Here is an 18,437-nt window from a genome sequence, read left to right on the forward strand (position 1 = left end):
TAGATTGGCACTGAGATTCTCCTTCTTCCTTTCTGGCTTGGAAGAAGCAAGCTGCCAAGAATCCTACTGAATGCTGCCAACAACCACATGAAAAGGGAAGGGGATCCTTCCCCAGCTGAGCCTCTGGATGAGAACTCAGCCCTGGCTGACACCTTCATTGCAGCCTCATGAGAGACCTTGAGGCCAGGGCCCAACTAAACTGTGCCAGGACTCCTGGCCTACAGAAATAACAATTCTGTGAGATAACAAATGTGGGTTGTTTTAAGCAATTAAGTTTGTGGTGATTTGTTTGGCAGCAAGAGACAACCAAGCGAGCATTTAGGAGGGTGCTCAAAAAACAGGCTATTAAGTGAAGGCCTGAAGTGAATTGGTGTCAGGGGCAGAAGAGGGGAACAGGGATGAGGGGTGGGTGTAGGAGATATTCCAGAAGAGCGCAGACCTATGGGTTCATGAGAGGGGCAGACACAGCAGCCTCCTACCATCAGGGGGCAAGATGCTGGGACAATGTCCCTGAAACAGGCTCAGCCCGTTTTCATGAGACCAAACCACAGAGCAGTCTGAGGTAGGGTGGGGGAGCAGACACCCTTGCTCCTGTCCCCTCTCTAAAAGTGCTCCTTCCCTTGCAGATGGCTCCAAGATTACCTCAGCACAGCCTCCCCAGGCCACCAGCCACAAGCTTCGATGTGCTGACAAGGCAGATAAGCACCCACACAGAGAAGACCCAAATAAATCAAGGTGGCATTTCAAACCACTGGGAATAAGATCGACTTTTCAACTAATTGTATTGCGACAACTCAGGAATCATCTGAAAAAATTTGGATCACATGCATCAAGGACCTAAACAAAAAATGAAACTATGACAAGAGCTCGAAGAGAATGTTTGTAATAACTCTTGAAATAGGAAGGACTTTCAAAGTATGAACCAAATCCAAATTTTTTTTTATAAAAGGCTACAACTGAGTTAAAAATTTCTTAAATATTTAATAGGAGAAAATAAAATAAAGTTAAAAGATAAATTTAAAAAATAGGAAAAAATATCTGCAACATATATGGCATACATTGAGCTAATTTCCTTTCTGCATAAATAAGTGCATGTAAAAACATGAGCAAGTCCATGAGAAATGCCAACAACTCAATAGAGAAATGTACAAGAAGGAAGAAATTAAACTGTCAGTCGACAAAGCAGGAAACACAAATGCATTGTACACATCTGAAATGATGCTCATCCTCACACAATGCAGGAAATGCAAATTAAAATTACCATGTGATCCAGTTTTTCATATATCAGCTTGGCAAAAATAGTTAAATATACACAGTGCTGCTGAACCAGAGTACATATAACCACTCTTGTTCACGGTTGGTGGAAGTTTAAATTGGTGCCACTACCATGTATGGAAAGAGAACACACACACACACACACACACACAATAGATTCTCCGGAGAAGAACACAGGAGCACTGGAAAGAGTGACCACTTCTGGTAGAGGAACGATGTGACCACAGCCAGGGCACAGGAGCAGACAGGAGAATTTTCAGCATATCCCTTTTGTCCTGTGTAAAACCTTCCCAAGTACATGTATCACGTTCTCAACAATTCTAAAAAGTAATAAATAAAGAGAAGTATACAGAAATTCCACTTCTGGGAAGATGGAACAGATGTACTTTTCTCTCTATTTCCCTGTAAGTAAAATTAAAAACCCTGGACACTATACAGAAAGCAAATACAAGATGAATCCGAAAAGGAAAGAGAAGCAACTGGCTAGGGACCGTGGGACCTGAGAAACAAGAAGATGGTGAGGTTCCTGAGTTTTCTTTTGGCCTTATATATCGAAGATTTGGACCTGAAGAAGCTGGCAACCTGGAAATATCAAGGAGCACAGAACAAAAAAGCCCCAACAAAATCTTTCTCTTTCTAACCAAAAAACTTGGAAAGGGGCAGCCTAGAAAGACAAAACTTCCGTACAATAACTGCTCTAATGCAGCCAAACGCTGCAGAAAAAACCATGGCCCTATCTTCATCCATGCTAGCAAAGGCCAAGTGCAGAGCCTTGACGCTCACTCCCACCCAGCAGTAATGAGGCATCCTTACCCATCCCAGCAGCGACAGTATCAGAGGAGGCCTAACAGAGAGTCAGGATTTTCACCACTGCTCAGCAGTAATGAGACCACTTCCAACCCCAGTGGTGTCAATGGAGGTCACAAGGGAGCAGTGACTAGGCATTCCAACCCCTCCCAGCCAGAAAAGGATTTGTGGAGGCTGAGTGAGACATCTGGACTTCAATCCCCACCTGGGAGGGATGAGACAATGCCCCCAGCCCCCTCTGGAACATGTGAAAAAAAGAAATCCAGCTAGAGCAGAAGGTTTAAGTAAGATCTAGAGTCTCAAAATGTATTACCCAAAATGTCCAGGTGTCAATCAAAAATCACTAATCATATCAAGAACCAAGAGAACCTCAAATTGAATGAAAAAAGAAAATCAATAGATGCCAACTCCCAGATGACAGAGATGTTATAAATATCTGGGAAAGATATTAAAGCAGGCCTCATAAAAATGCTTCAATAAGCAACTGTGAATATATTCAATACCAATGAAAAAAATGGAAAGTCTAGCAAAGAAATATAAGATATAAAGAGGAATCAAACGGAAACTGTAGGACTGGAAAATATAATAACTGAAATACCAAATTCAATGGACGGGCTCAACAGCAGAAAGGAGGGGACAGAGGAAATAATCAGTGAGCTGAAAGACAGAGCAATAAAAATTGCCAAATCTGAAAAATAGACAGAAAATGGGTTGAAAAAACAAAAAAAACAAACAAAGTCTCAGGGACTATAGTACCTAGGGTACTATAACAAAAGATCTTACATTCCTGTCACTGGAGTCCCAGAAGGAGAGAAGAAAAACAGTGGGCTGAAGAAGTGCTCAATAATTGAAAACCTCCCAAATTTGGAAAATGACATAAACTGACAGATTGAAGAAGCCGAACAAATCTTAAACAGAATAAACTCAAAGAAATCCACATCAAGACACATCAGAGTCGAACTGCCGAAAACTAAAGACAAAGAAAAAATCTTGAAAACAGCCAGAGAGAAATGACGCTTACCTATAGGAGGAAAACAATTAGAATGACAGAAGATTTCTCATCAGAAACCATGAGGCCAAAAAGAAGTAACACATTTTTCAAGTGTGAAGAGAACTGTAAACCCAGAAACATATATCCAGTGAAAATACCCTTCAGGAATGAAGAAGAAATCAAGTCATTCCAAGATAAAGGAAAACTAAGGGAATTTGTTGCCAACAGACCTACTCCCAAAAGAATAGCTAAAGGAAGTTCTTTAGACCAAAAAGAAAGAATAAAAGAAAGAACCTTTGAACATCAGGAAGGAAAAAACACACTAAGCAAAAGTATGGGTTAATACAATCGGCTTTATTTCTCCTCTTGAATTCCTAAATTATATTTGACAGTTGAAGAAAAATTATAACACTATCTAAATGTATGAAGGAAATATTTAAGACAATTACATTATAAATGGGAGGAGGATGAAAAGACATTTAGGGAGGTAAGCTTTCTACATTTCACTCAAATTGGTAAAATGATGACACCAGTAAACTGTGATAAGTTATGTACACATAATGTACTATGTAGAAAAACCACTAAAAAAATCTATTGAAAAAATATAAACTGAAAAATACTATAGATAAGTTAAAGTGGAATTCTAAAAAATGTTTAAGTACCCCCACAAGAAGGCAAGAAAAAGAAAACGGAAAGGAAAGAGAATAAACAGAAAACATGGAAATGAAATTGCATACTTAAGCCTAATACATCAATAATTGCATTAAATGTGAATAATCTAAAGACACCAATTTTAAAACATGACCCACTACCTACTGCCTACAAAAAAACTCACTTCCAGTATTAAGAGACAGGCAGGTTGAAAGTGAAAGGATTAAAAAAGATATATCAGGCAAACATTAATTGAAAGGAAGCAGGAGTGATTATATCAATATGAGATCCAGTAGACTTCAGAACAAAAGAAATTACTAGAGACAGAGAAGGATATCCATAAAGGGTCAATCTACCGAGAAGACATAGCAGTCCTAAATGCTCACGCACCAAATCATACAGATACAAAATATGTGAAGCAAACCTGAGAGAACTGAAAAGAAATAGATAAATCCACAATTACATTTGTAGACTTGAACATTCCTCTCTCAAAAGTTAATAAAACAACTAGACAATCAGCAAGGATGTAGGATTAACTCAGCCACACCATCAATCAACAGAATCTAATCAACATTTATAGAACACTCCACCCAACAATAGCAGAATGTGCACTCTTCTTAAGTGCCCACAGAGCATATACCGAGATAGACTATATCCTGGGCCATAAAACAGACCACAATGAATTTAGAAGAACTGAAATCATACAGAGTGTGCTCTCCGACCTCAATGGAATCAAATTTGAAATCAATAACAGCAAGATAACAGCAAAACCTCTAAACACTTGGAAACAAATCAACATGCTTCTAAATAATCATTGAGTCAAAGAGGAATCCAGATGTCCTTCCACAGGTGGATGGTTAAGTAAACTGTGGTTTGCCCCCACCATGGAATACTACTCAGCAACGAAAAGGAACAAACTATTGATAGATCTGTCAAGCTGGATGACTCTTCAGAGAATTACGCTGAATGAAAAAACTAATCCCAAAAAGTCACATACATATGGTACAATTCCATTTATATAACATTCTTGAAATAATAAAATTATAGAAATGAAGAACAGATTAGTGGGTTCCAGGGGTTAAGCAGGGAAGGAAGGAAGTAGGCGTGGCTATAAAAGGGCAACAGGAGGGATGCATGTGGTGGTGGAAGGGTTCTGCATCCTGACTCTATCAATGTCAATATCCTGGTTATGTTACTCTGCTATAATTTTGCAAGATATTGTCATTGGGGAAAACTAGGCTAAGAGTACAAAGGATTCCTCTGTATTAATTTTTTACAACTGCATGTGAATTTCCAATTATCTCAAAATAAAAAGTTTAATTAAAAAAACGTAGAGAATCCCTCCCAGAAGATGTGTTATCAGGGTAACAGAGCCAATACACACACGTTCTCTCTCAGACACACACACGCCACCTCTCAAGTGCCTTCAGCTGTCGCCATATGAATTTGCACTGATTTTAAAGTCTGATGTGATTTTCTGTCTTTCTTTGGAGAGGCCTCTTCCAGCCTCTTGGGAGGGCAGAGAAAACAGCTCTGAGACCTTTCCTTTGGCCTCCTGAGCCTCTTCCACAGCTTGGCTCTGGATTTGTTGAAGAAATCCAGAACCTACTAAGGAGAGAAAAGCAGGCAGGTGGCAGGAGGTGATCCAAGCTGCATTTTGGGGAGACCATGAACCCCTGAAATTAAACGTAAAACAGGGTATGCGTCTAGCACATGGTTCTGTGCATGGCACATGTTTTTCTGGAAAGACAGTCTATGGCTCTCACCCATTTCTCAAAAGGGTTCATTTCCCAAAGAGGAGAGAGAAGGAAGAGGTCCACACTTGACACCCACAACTCCCAGTTTCTGTAGCCCCAGGAGCAACTGGTGGGCTCTGCCGAGCCCCAGCCCACCTTCTGGAAACTCCCAATGAGGCTCCTGGTATTCCTGCCCCTAGCTGAGAAAGCCCTGTTCTGAAATGGCTGGCCCTTTAGGATGTTCAGTTTCCATCTTGTGAAGCTGGAAATGTCAGGGCTTGGAGAGCATCTCATTTAAACCCCCCATGCCCACCCAACAGAAGACGAAACTGAGGCCCAGGGTACAGGATGACTTCTCAAGATCATCCAGATGGGTAGGAGCTAAGTTTAAATCAGAATTTGGGTGTTGTGCCTGCTGCCAGCTTTGGGACATTTGTCCCTTAGTTTGGCATAAGAGCCTGACATCGGTCAGGGCAACCAGGAGGGCATAGGCTGGGAAGGAAGACTGCCATGTCCCCTTATTACCATTGGGAACACAAGCACGCACGGTTTAAAACGAGCACAGATAAGCAGAAGTTAATGAGCAAAAGCTTCCTCTGAAAATACCTGACAGAACTTCTGATGTGGCAGCTTTCATTATTCCTAAGAGATACAAATAGGTGGCAATGAAGGTTAAGAACACTAGACAGATTTTATTACCTTGGAAGACAGGCCATTAAGTGCCACTGTTTCCCAGAGAAGTTTCCATCCTGCCCCCTTCTTCCTCTGAGCCCCTTCATTCGCACCATGGCTTCATCTACCAACTGCGCACTCACTCTGCAACTGTTACCTGAGGACCTATGGAATGCCAAGAACAGGAAGGTAAGGAGACGTGAGCCCCGCCTCGGCAGAGCTCACACTTAGTGGGCGCCTAAATGCTAAAGACACCGACAACCTCTACCAGCTCAGCTCAGGCCCACCCCAAGCCCTGCAGCCCTACGTGTGACCACCTATTGCACCCGTCAACTGGCCCCTCACCGACCTGCCATCGCCCCAGAGCTGTCTGCCTCCCTCTTCCCTTCGTCTTCCCTGACCTCCCTCCCCTCTTCCTTCAAGGCCAAGTGCTCACCTGGCTGCAGGCTAGAGAGAAGTTTGGGTCGGGGAGAGCCTCTCCCCAGACAATGGGAAGAGCCTCCTGCCTGGCCTTCGCATCTCCCCGCAGGAAGCTCTTTAACCCCTTCTTCACTCTGCTCCCAGAGTGAACATCCTAAATCACACGCCAGGCCACCTCATCTTCCGGACGGAAGTCTTCTGTGGCAGCAGCTGTGAGCACCCTCTGGATGCACATGCGCCTTCTGACATTTCCCAGCCTCCTCTGCAGCTAGGCTGGGGCCATGTGACTGGTCCTGACCCATAGACTGTGAGTGGAAACATAAGTGTCCCTTCCAGGCTGAGGGCATTAAGAGCTGGTGTGCTTTCTCCATCTTTCTTGTCCGTCCCGCTGTGACTCTGGAGGTCTTAACAGAATTCACAGCAGTAAAATTAAACCTTTATTGGGATTAAGCCATTAAGATGGTAGGTGTTGCTTACTGGAGAAGTATCATTGACTGACTAATAAAACTTTTTAATGGCTCCCCATTGCCCTCAGGATATGAAGTCCAAACCCCTTAGTGTAGCCATGTTCCATGCCTTTTATGGCCTGGTGCAACCCCCCTCGCTGGCCTGTCTCTTGGCCCTTCCCTAAACATTCCCTCTCATACCATGAGATTCATGAGAACATACCATGATTCAACCATATCTGGCAGGTTCTGGAAGGGCCATGCCCCCTCCCACCTGAGATGTCCCCTCCCCCTCGAATGCCCTTACCTATCCCCATTCCCACCTCCTCTAACTGCTTAGGAAAGCCCCACTCATTCTTCAATTCCAGACTCCGACCTTTCCTGGCTGAGCTGGGGGCAACTTCTTCCTGAGCAGAGGCACCCAGCTGCAAGCCAGAGGCACCCTGTGTATAGCTCCAAGAGAGCCCGTGCTCACACTGTGTCTTAGCTTCTTGGTCTTAGTCTTCTATGTCACCCAGTGGACTGTGAACTGCACAACAGCCAGGAGAGTGTTTTCCTCATCTTGATCTCCCCCACAGCCTCCCTCAGCATCAGGTTGCTAGGAGACCTTCAGAAGATGTTCAATGACCACAGAAATAGCGCCCACTTTAAACTCTTTCTGGAGAAAGTCATCTCTTCTTGAAGAAGAAATTCAACCAAGTTGTAGGAGCTCTTCAAGAAAAGAGAAGGCTTGAGGTGAGGAACAAAATGGCCCATAATTCCACTGGGGTCCAGAAAGGCCTCTATTCTGGAAGCCAGCAGGCCAGGTCTGGCTGGCTCTGTCCCCCATCAGCTCAATGTCCCTGGGCAAGGCAGTCCCCTCTTGATCATCTCTGGTCAACCCTCTCCAGCACCTAGTTACATGGCTCTGAGCGTGGCAAGGCTGTCTCTGCCATCATGCCTGCTCCTCTTGTGGTCCTTCTCCTTCCCAGAAGCCTCCACTCAGAGCTCTTAGCCATTTCCACTGAACCCCCTACCCATTTAACTAAAATCTGATAAGGCGTTCACCAACAGGATATTACCCTTCCTGGGGCACTCTACTTTAATGAGACCTCTGATGGCCCAATGGAGCACACACGGGGAGATTTCAGGCACAAGTGGGGCAGTGGGATAGACATCTGCCCAGGGGTGAGGGGTTCTTTGGAGACACGCCTTCCCTGCACCCCCTTCCCCCCTCACCCATCACACCGCAGAGGTAAGAGCTGTGAGCATGACCAGACCCTGGCAGCCAGCAGGGAGAGAGCTGGCCTGAAAAAAGAGCTAATGTCGGTGGAATATCCTGAGGGTGGGACTCAAGCTCCTCACTCCTCATTCCATGGTTTCTTTTATCTGGTATTTCTGGGCAAGACAATGAGCAGACAGACTGGAAAGTTACAGGCCAGCTTTGCCGACTGCTGCCAAAAATGCAGCAGAGGAAGCTGGAGGGAGACTCAAGCCTCTCTTTAATTTCCTCTTCTGTTTGGCTTCACATGCACTCCCCCACCCACCCCACTTGGAGTCTTTTCTGTCTTTGGGCTCCAACTCCAAAGGAGCACTGCTTCCCATCCCAGATGTGCGGGAAACCCCCACCCCACCCGAGTCTCTCCTGGCTGAAATGCTGGCCACATCTGTAAAGCTCTGGCCCTTCCCTGAACAGAAAGGACACTTAGAAGCATGACATCAACCAGGAAACCCGATTCCCGGGCTAAGCTGGAAAGGCAGGGGAAGACAGCCTGGGTGGGTCTCTCCCTCTCTCCTTCTAGACTGGAGTCAGGACCCAATTGGAAGCAAAACTGGGAAGGTGGTGGGTGGAAGAGGCCCCCCAGGCTCCCTGCTTCCCCAAGAGAGGAGTGCCCGCAGAAGGCCAACATGACCACTGAGAGCGCCCCACCACCACCCAGCGGGGTCTGGATGGAGACTCGCCACGCTCTACACGCCTGCACACGTACACACACAACAAATGGAGGGAAACGCAGATGAGAAAGAAAGAGACCAGGAGTGAAATTCTGTCTCTATCTGGGCATGTTATTTAACTACGCTGAGCCTCAACTTTCTCCTCTACAAACTGGGGACAATTCGCAGGATGGTGATGAGGATTAAATGAGATAACACTCCTGCTATGGGACTTGCATGGACAAGGGCTTCCATAAATGTTAGTTCCTCCCCAGATCCTGGCAACCAGTTGTCATTTGAAAATGACAGTATTAGAACCAGAAGACTCAGCTTTGAGTCCCAGCTCTGCCATCAACCAGCTTTGTGACCTTAGGCAAGTTCCTTACCTTCTTGGACTTTCTTGAAGTTTCCTGATCTTGAAGAGAACTGTTTGTCAAACTGTAGCACGCATCAGAATTGCCTGGAGGGCTTGTAAAACACAGATGACTGAGCCCCCATCCCCAGAGTTTCCCATTCTGTAGTTCTGGGGGGGGAACTGGAGAATTTGCATTTCTAATGAGTTCCCGGGTGATGTTGATGCTGCTGGACCATGCTTTGAGAAGCTTTGAAGTAGTGGCAGTCTAAGAACTCTTTCCAGCTCTAGCAGTTTAAGGAGTATGTTAAACTAATCCACATTAAGTTGTTAGTGACTGATACTTGTTTAATGTGTTCTTAAGGCTACTTGCATTTTAAATAGGAGAATGTCTTGACCCAAAGAAGTCATGTACTTCTAAGTTGGATATCAAAAGAGCCCTAGAGTCTGTGACAGGGCAGATGATTTGGAGGGAGGGCTTTCCAGGCCTCTCCAGCCACAGTGTGCAGGTGTGACCTAAAAGGCAGATCATTTGCAAAAATTCTAGCATCCCAAGTGACTCAGCTGCACTTGGTTAATTACCGTTTGAGGGCACGACATCTGAAGCCGAGGAAAGGCCCTGAGTTGCCTGAAATCAGCCCAAGGCCAGGCCCCATTGCTGGAAGCAGGGTTGTCAGTCAGCTTTGACATACCGAGTCCCCCAACCCCTATCAGGGTCCAGGAGAGCAGCCTCCCGCCTGGAGAGGGGGGCAGAGCCAAGAGCCTGCAGCGCCAGAGGCTGTCACTCTGTGCACCTCTGCAGTTTGGGGAGTATTACCCCTCTCAGCTTCACTCCCTTGCTTTTGTGTAGCTGTAAGACCTGTCCAGTCAGGTGGCTGGGCTCTGTAAATGGTGCTGTCATTCTGTTAGTGCTCTGGGCCTGCCTCAGGGAAGAAAGCTGCCCCACATGTCAATTACAGAATAATGACACCCTCTGCCACCACCTCTCACCAGTCCCCCACCCACCATGGCCCTGCCTTTGGTGCACAGGAACATGAAGAGGGCAGAGATCATTATGTAGTGACACCTTCCATCCTCACTGTGTTCTCAATATTTCTAATCACAAACTCAGGCATGTGGACAAAGTCTTCAGGAAACAAGTCTATGCTGAGAAAAAAGGTTCCCAGAAAAAATCCTGAGGCTGAAAGCAGGACTGAGATGGAGTCCTCAGGGATCCAGCCTGCGCCCCTACTCAGGCCCAGTAGGCAGGTCACAGGGGATAGGGAAGGGATGTCTCCAGGTAAGCCCACCCCACCAGAGCATCACCCCACAAAGCACCTGGTTTTGCTTTTTTCATGCTGCAAATCCTTAGGAAGAGTCTACTGAAGCCTGGGCATTGGGTCAAGGGGTGGAGATCTAAGATGAACAAGAGGCACCCCGCAAAAGCTCCTGGTCTGAGGGGGTGAGAAAGCTGGAAGTACAAATTCTCATCAATAATGCAGCGTGGGAAACGAGTGCAAAGTCTAGGTGAGCTCAGGGGAAGAGATGGCTACCTCTTCTAATGGGGGGAGGGAGGGGAGGACAAGATAAAGCAGCACAGAAGGGTGACATTTGAACTGGTCCTAAGGGATGACTAGGAGAAAACATGTCTGGCTGGGGTAATATTCCACATCTTTCACAATTACTAAGGCCTAAGCCCCACCCAGTCAGACCAGATGCTGGGCTGAACATCAGCCTTACCAGGTAAATATGGCTAGTTAGACATCTGCATCTACTTCTGCTTCCTCCCCAAACCCTACTAGAATGACAGTTTTTAAAAATGAAGTATAAATACACAAAGATGGGAAGAACTGGAGAGGAGACAAAAGTAACAGAATTTTGGAAGCTGGAAATCAGATGGACAAGTGCTAAATGGCTCAGGCATCCCAAAAAGCTGAATTCTTAGCCAGCCGTGGGGAAAGATGAGAACCTACCCAATTTATACAGCAAAACCCTCTTAGCAGTTCAGAGATTGGTGGTCCTAGTCCCTCTTGAAAGCAGGAGAGAAGGGGAGAGGGATAAAATAAGGAAGGTTGGTTGGCGATTTGTCTAGGAAGCAGCTAGAGCCCCAGGTCCTTTCCCCGACTAGCCACTGCCCCTTGCCCAGCCCGGCAGAAGACGGAGGTTTATTCTTTGAAATAAATAGAGGCTTTCTGGACTGGGAGACACCAGGCAGAATTGAGGACAGAGCTACCATGCTGAAAACAGGGGGATTAAAGAATACTCATTTGCATGCTGTTTCCTGAAGCTCCATTCCTCCTCCACTGGGCACTCTAAGCACCAACCCTCAGGATGTTACCCTCCAGGCAAGACAAGATGAGCCTTCTCTGAGGACCTCAACCTAACTAAGAGGAAAGACTTCATGCCATTTAATTTTCCACAAGAAAAATGCCCAGCCAGACTATCCTTTAGTGAAGCCTATGGTCATCAAATCCTACCTGCACTGAGATTGTTAAAGATGCACAGATAAATCAGAATCACCAGACAACTGAAGAAAGCTTCAAAATTGACCAAAGAGACCAAAACTAACAACATGGAAGAAACAGAGACTGTGCAGGAAGAAGAAAACTTGAAAAAAAATCATTAATTTATTCAGAGAGACATTACTGCAGTCATAAAACAGGATGCCATAAAAAGGCACATTGAGAGAACAAAAAAAAGTAATTCTTGTAAATTAAAAATACAACAAATGAAATATCAATAGAGGGTTGGAAGGTAAAGTTAAGAAAATCTCCCAGAAAGTAATGCAAAAAGACAAAGAGATGGAAAAGAGAAAAGTTAAGAAAACTAGAGAAGCAGTCCAGAAAGTCTACTATCCAAATGAGAGTCTTAGAAAGAGGGAACAGGACGGAAAAAATATGAACAAGAAAAGCAAATCATCTACAGAATCAAGAAAATTTCCTGGAACTGAAGATTCAGAGTTTACAGATTGAAAAGGCCTGCCAAGTGGGCCCTTGGATAAGAATATGAGCACAACCGATAAAAATAGATCCACTTCAACGCAAAGTACATCCTTATGACATCTCAGAATACTGGGGAAAAGGAAAAAACAAGAACAAAATGTGTTCCTGGATTAGAAGATTCAATATTAAGATGTAGGCTCTTCCCAACTTTATCTATAGATTCAATGCAATCTCAGTCAAAATCCCAGAAAGCTATATTTTATATATTGACAAACCCATCCTAAAGTTTATATGGAAAAGCAAAAGACCAAGAATAACCAACACAATACAGAAGAAGAACAAAGTTGAAGGATCCACACGACCTGATTTCCAAACTTACTGTAAGGCTACAGTAATGAAGACAGGATGGTATTAGTAAAAGAATAGACACATAGGTCAATATAACACAAGAGAGAGCCAAGAAATAGCCCACACAAATGCAGTCAACTGATCTTTGACAAAGAAGCAAAGGCAACTTAATGGAGAATGGATAGTCTTGTTGACAAATGATGCTGCGATTAGACATCCATAGATATATATATTTTTTTAATCCAGCTAGACATAGACTTTACACCTTATACAAAAAAATCAAAATGGATCATAGACCTAAATGTAAAATGTGAAACTATAAAACTTCTTGACGAAAACAGTAGAAAATCTCTACGAACTTGAGTGTGCTGATGAGTTTTAAAATACAACACCAACAGAAAAAGTATTGAAAAGCACGGATATTTGAAAAAAAAATTGCTAGGTTGGACTTTACTCAAATTAAAAGCTTCTGATCCGTGAAAGACAAGCCCCAGATGGGAGAAAATATTTGCAAAACATGTCTGAGAAATGACTTGTATCCAAAATATACAGACAACTCTTAAAACTCAACAATAAGAAAACAACAAGCCAGTATAAATGGGCAAAAGATCCGGACACCTCACTGAAGAAGAAAAACAGATGGCAAATAAGTGTATGAAAAGATGCTCAACAACATTTGTCATTGGTAAATCGCAAATTTAAACAACAATGAAATACCTCTACACACCTATCAGAATGGCCAAAACCCCAAAACTGACAATATCAATTGCTGTCCAAGATATGGAGCAGCAAGAACTCTTAGTCATTGCTGGAAAGAATGCAAAATGGTATATACCCAACTGATTCGAATACCTTTACCCACATAAAAACCTATACATGTATGTTTATAGCAGCTTTATTCATAATTGCCAAAAATTGGAAGCAATCAAGATGTCTTTCAATAGGTGAATGGATAAACAAGCTGTAGTACATTCATAGAATGGAATATTATTCGGCAACAATAAGAAATGAGCTACCAAGCCACAAGAAAATATGGATAAATCTTAACTGCATATTGCTAAATGAAAGAAGCCAATTTGAAAAAGCTACATACTGTATGATGTCAATTATATGACATTCTGGCAAAGGCAAAACTATAGTCATGATAAACAGATCAGTGGTTACCAAGGGTTTAGGAAGAGGAAGAGGGAAATTAGGTGAGGCTAAGAGTATATTTAGGATGGTGAAACTATCCTGTATGACACTGTAATGGTGAAGACAAGATATTCCACATTTGTCAAAACCTGTAGAACTTTACAACACAAAGAGTAAAACTTAACACATGAAAAAAAATTTTTTTAATTGTTCTGGTGGTGGAGATATCCTAGGATGGAATGCAGAATGTGACAATAGAATCTAAATTTATTATAGATATGAAACAAGTTCACTGAAGGGAGTGTGGAATAAGGTGCTGACCTAACTAGCTTTAGATACAAATAGAGTACAGAAGACTAAAGGTAAAAGGAACTGTACATTAGCATTGTACTCTAGTTGATAAAATTGTTTCCCACAAGAGTATAGATTAATAATTCTGAATTATTAAACATGTATATTTGGAATTGAATATTAAATAAACGGGTAGCAGCCAGGTTTCTCACTCTTGGAATGGGCAGTTACAAATAAGCAAAAGCTCATGTGATAATGGATTAGTTTTGGAGACATCAGTATGAACTCATGTTTACCTCAATATAGAAATATTGACAGATATGTATATATACTTGGGTTAGTATACACACATATATATCCTTGCTCTGTCATCTGAGAAGCCCTAGAAGCAATGATATACCAGTAGCAACAAGCAGAACTAGTGCCCAGATCTTGTTTTCTAACACCATTCTCCAATAAAAGGAACTAGATCTCCTTGGAGAAATGGCTGGTTCTAGGACTGGGGAAGGAAATACACAAAATGAGCCTGGAGCATCTTTTAGCACCAGAGAATAAGAAAGTGCTAAGACACACACACAGTGATGGGGGTATGTCAAAGGAATACAGGAGCCAACTGAAAGAGCTCCCAATGGTGAAAACTGGAACAATTTAAGTAACAAAACAAATGAAGTCATATTGGATTATAACCCTAAGTATAAAATGAATATTCATCCGTCCATAGTAATATAATAATTGAAAACGTAAATAAATGGGGGAGAATAGACAAATTTCCCATGCAGAAGAATTCCAAATAATTTATGTAGATACTCTGCCCTGAAGGAGGTGAACATAATTCCCCATTCCTTAAGCATGAGCTGTGCATAGTGACTTTCAAAGAGAAAATTATGCAAAGGGAGAAAAAAAGGGAATAACTTTAAAGTGGAAAATCTGACAAACACTATCTCAAACCAGGTGATCAAAGTTAATGTCAACAATGTTATATTGATAACATGTACCCTTGATATGATGTGATGATAATGGCTTTTTATGTCTGTGGTCTTCTTCCCCAAAACACATTACCCCAGTCTAGTCATGAGAAAAACATCAGATATATCCCAATTAAGGGACAATCTACAAAATACATGACCAGTGCTCCTCAAAACTGTCAAGGTCAGCAAAAACAAGGAAAGTCTGAGAAACTGTCACAACCGAGAGAAGTCTAAAAGAATGCAACTACTAAATGTAATATGGTATCCTGTATGGGATCCTGGAATAGGAAGGGACATTAGAGAGAAACTAAGGAAATCTGAATAAAGAATGGAATTTAGTTCATGATAATATATCCATATTGGTTAATTTATTGTGACAAATGTACCATACTAATGTAAGATGTTCAATATAGGGACGACCAGGTGTCAGCATATGGGAACTCTCTGCACTATCTTCACAATAATGCCATAAATCTAAAACTGTTCTAAAATAAAAAGCTTATTTTTAAAATACTCCTACAAGCTTCCAAAGAGAAAAAACAGGGCATGTATAGAGGATTGGGTAACAGAATAGTTTCAGACTTCTCAATAATCCTAGTGAAATCTAAAAGACAACAGGAAAATGCCTTCAAAACTCTCAAGGAAAATGATTTCCAAACTAGAATTCTATACCCAGCCAAACTGTCAATCATGTGTGATGGCAGAATAAATATACTTGCAGACATACAAAGTTTCAAATAACTCATATCCCATGCACCCCTTCTTAGGAAGCTGCTGGAGGATGTGATCTACCAGTACAGGGGTTTAAACCAAGAAACAGGAAGCCGGGGAATATAGGAAACAGAAAATCCAACACAGGAGGGAGTTAAAGGGAATCTCAAGGATGATGGTAAAAGGCGACTCCAAGATAACAGCTATGAACCAGGCATACAGATCAATCAGTCCAGACCGGAGCACTTCAAAGATACAAAGACAGATTTCTGAACAAAATGAAATCTGAACATTTTGAGAAGAGATTTAGACAACTGGTAGGAATTTGGGGACTGATTTGTAGTAAGAACATGGAATCATAAGCAAATGAAAAATAATGCAATGATCAACTCTAGGGAAAACAAAGAGTGATTCAAGAAAGAAACAGCATCATACTAGATATGAGATGGTGCACCTAGAAACAGCATGTACATAGTCATAACAATGTAAACACTGAGTATTTATCTCACAAAAATTATGATATAAATGCATTGAGAGAACATGTTAGTCAGATTTTGCTAGGTTATATTGCAGTAACAAAACAAATCTCAATGGCCTACAAGAACAAAAATTCTCACACATGAAAATTGCAGCACAGCTGTGGGTCAGCCGTGGTTACACCACATGTCTCCTTCCTTCTAGGATCTAGGCTAAAGGATCAGTCCCTCTTTGGGACATGTCTATATTTTTGGCAGAAGGAAAAGAGTAACTCATGCAGACCCTGCAATGGCTCTTAAAGCTTCTGATCAGAAGTGGCATACATCACTCCCACTCACATTCCACAGACCAAGCTAATCACACAGCCAAGCTCAGTGTCAATTATATTATCCCTCTCATAGGGACGCTGGTCACATGACAATGTAAACAGGCATATTATCCACTTACAGGGAAAGAATGATTCAATTGGGAACGATAATACAATTGATGAATGTATATATGTATTGTAGTACTGGGTGGAGGGTAGGTGCAGCAAAAGAGCTAAATTTTCCCCTTCCACTAGAAGGAAGACAATGGAGAATGCCTAAAACTGAAAAATCAAGATGTAGTCATTTACGCATGTTATTTAGAAACATAGACATAAGCATAATAATTCAGGGGAAAGAACTCAAAATAGTTGCCTCTGCAGAGGAGGAAATGGGGGTGGGGTAGCAGGGGACTATTATTTTTTATAACAAATTTATAAAACCATTTGGCAAAAATAACTAAAAGATGACAAATAACAGTGAGGCCAAGCAGCTCTTTAATTGCTAAATTTCACTGTGCTGTGGTTACTTTTCACTGTTTTTGATAGTAAGAGAGTATATAAATCTCTTTACTTTAAAACAAAGCAAGTGAAATCGTTGACAGCTACTATTATATTAACACCCCTTCAAAACCCACCACCTAGTGTCACACATCCTCAGCGATGACATCCCTTCCTACAAAAGTGAAACCTAAATTTTCTTTACTTTCTTTCAGTCAACTTGTATTATCCAAGCCACAAAAGGATAATAACACAGAAACCCATAACAGAATACAAATCAGAAGTCACATGAATGACTTGAGAATGCAAACATGTTATTGCTGGGCGGGTGATTTGCCTTACTAAGTTTGCAGAACTCCAAATAACATTGAAATTTTTTGCCTATACACAGATTAGGTTAGGAGAAACTATACTAGAAGCCCTCAGAATAACAGAGCTTGGAAATACAAACTTGTCTAAAACTATAAAACACGCAGCTGATCAAGAGTTAACTTTCTTTGTCCCCCTGTGTACTCTCAAGGTATACATTGCATCTTGAAAGATGCAAAAGTGGGAGGCAAGGTAAACACCTTGATCACTGTTTAACAGGATCTCAAATTTGGCCCTATGTTTTCTTCTTAACTTCAGTAGGCCAGATGTGAATGTTCATTTACAGGCATTACATCACAACTGATTTCTACATCATAATCAAAACTGGATATGAAAGCATCTTATTCTCAAAAGACTGTGAGTCAATTGTCAGCCCATCAACCACCATACTCACTAGGCTACTGGCTCATGTCAATATAGAATTTCCCTTCATTAACAATTCCTTATAGACTCCCCCAAAACAAAAACTTTTGTAGGAAACTAATTCAATTACAGTCTTTTTAAAACTAATGGGGATTAAGGAAAAGAGAATACTTTTTGCTGCATTTCTTTTTATACTTTTTGATATTTGAATTGTCTAAAATTAAATTTCATATATATTTTTTAAAGCACAAAAAAAGGCGAGGTGAGAAAGGCATAAAAGATTTTAGCGTGTTGTAGGAAAGCAAACAGCAGAGTACCACCTGCTACTCTGGGTTTGTGGCGTCTGGGTGAGGCTGGGAGTTCTCGAAGCTGGCTTGAAAAGGTCTCATACTGTGATGAAGAGGCTGGACTTTAAGCTTAGGTATAATAGGTGGAATAATCTTAGGGGTCAGAACTGGCGGGACGGAAGAATCTGCCTGTGTCCTCAGTCCTTTTTGCATTGTCTCATTTTAAATCACAAGAGCCTGAACTAGAAGTGGTAAAAATGGAAGTGGAGCCAATGGGATGAAGTCAAAAGATACTTGGATGGTTGAATCAACAAGATTTGGGAACTGCTTCAAAGAAGGAGGTGAAGGGCAGCAGGATAGAAATAGGAAACAAAGCTAGTTTTGTTGATAAGAGTTAGTTAGGGTTTAGCCCCCACCCCAGGACAAGCCCATCTTCCACACCCCACCCTCCCGCAGCCTCTGATATAGTAGAAGGCATCTTCTCCAATGTCTCAGTCTGATG

At 42.2% G+C, this 18,437-nt stretch overlaps 1 protein-coding gene across 9 annotated transcripts in view; it reads right to left on the reverse strand.

Annotated features, from left to right (window-relative positions):
- The window catches only part of ZBTB7C (zinc finger and BTB domain containing 7C), a 348,164-nt gene that overhangs the window by 306,819 nt on the left and 22,908 nt on the right, over positions 1 to 18,437 (reverse strand). The window contains exon 2 of one of the 9 annotated variants that reach the window (XM_070630132.1): positions 6,160 to 6,297. The exons of the other annotated variants lie outside the window; for them this stretch is intronic. The gene's annotated coding sequence lies outside the window, so the exon portion shown is untranslated. The remainder of the gene's footprint in view (positions 1 to 6,159; positions 6,298 to 18,437) is intronic. 9 annotated transcript variants of the gene reach the window in all.

The sequence above is a fragment of the Equus przewalskii genome, chromosome 7 (assembly GCF_037783145.1).
Source record: "Equus przewalskii isolate Varuska chromosome 7, EquPr2, whole genome shotgun sequence".
Lineage (NCBI taxonomy): Eukaryota > Metazoa > Chordata > Mammalia > Perissodactyla > Equidae > Equus > Equus przewalskii.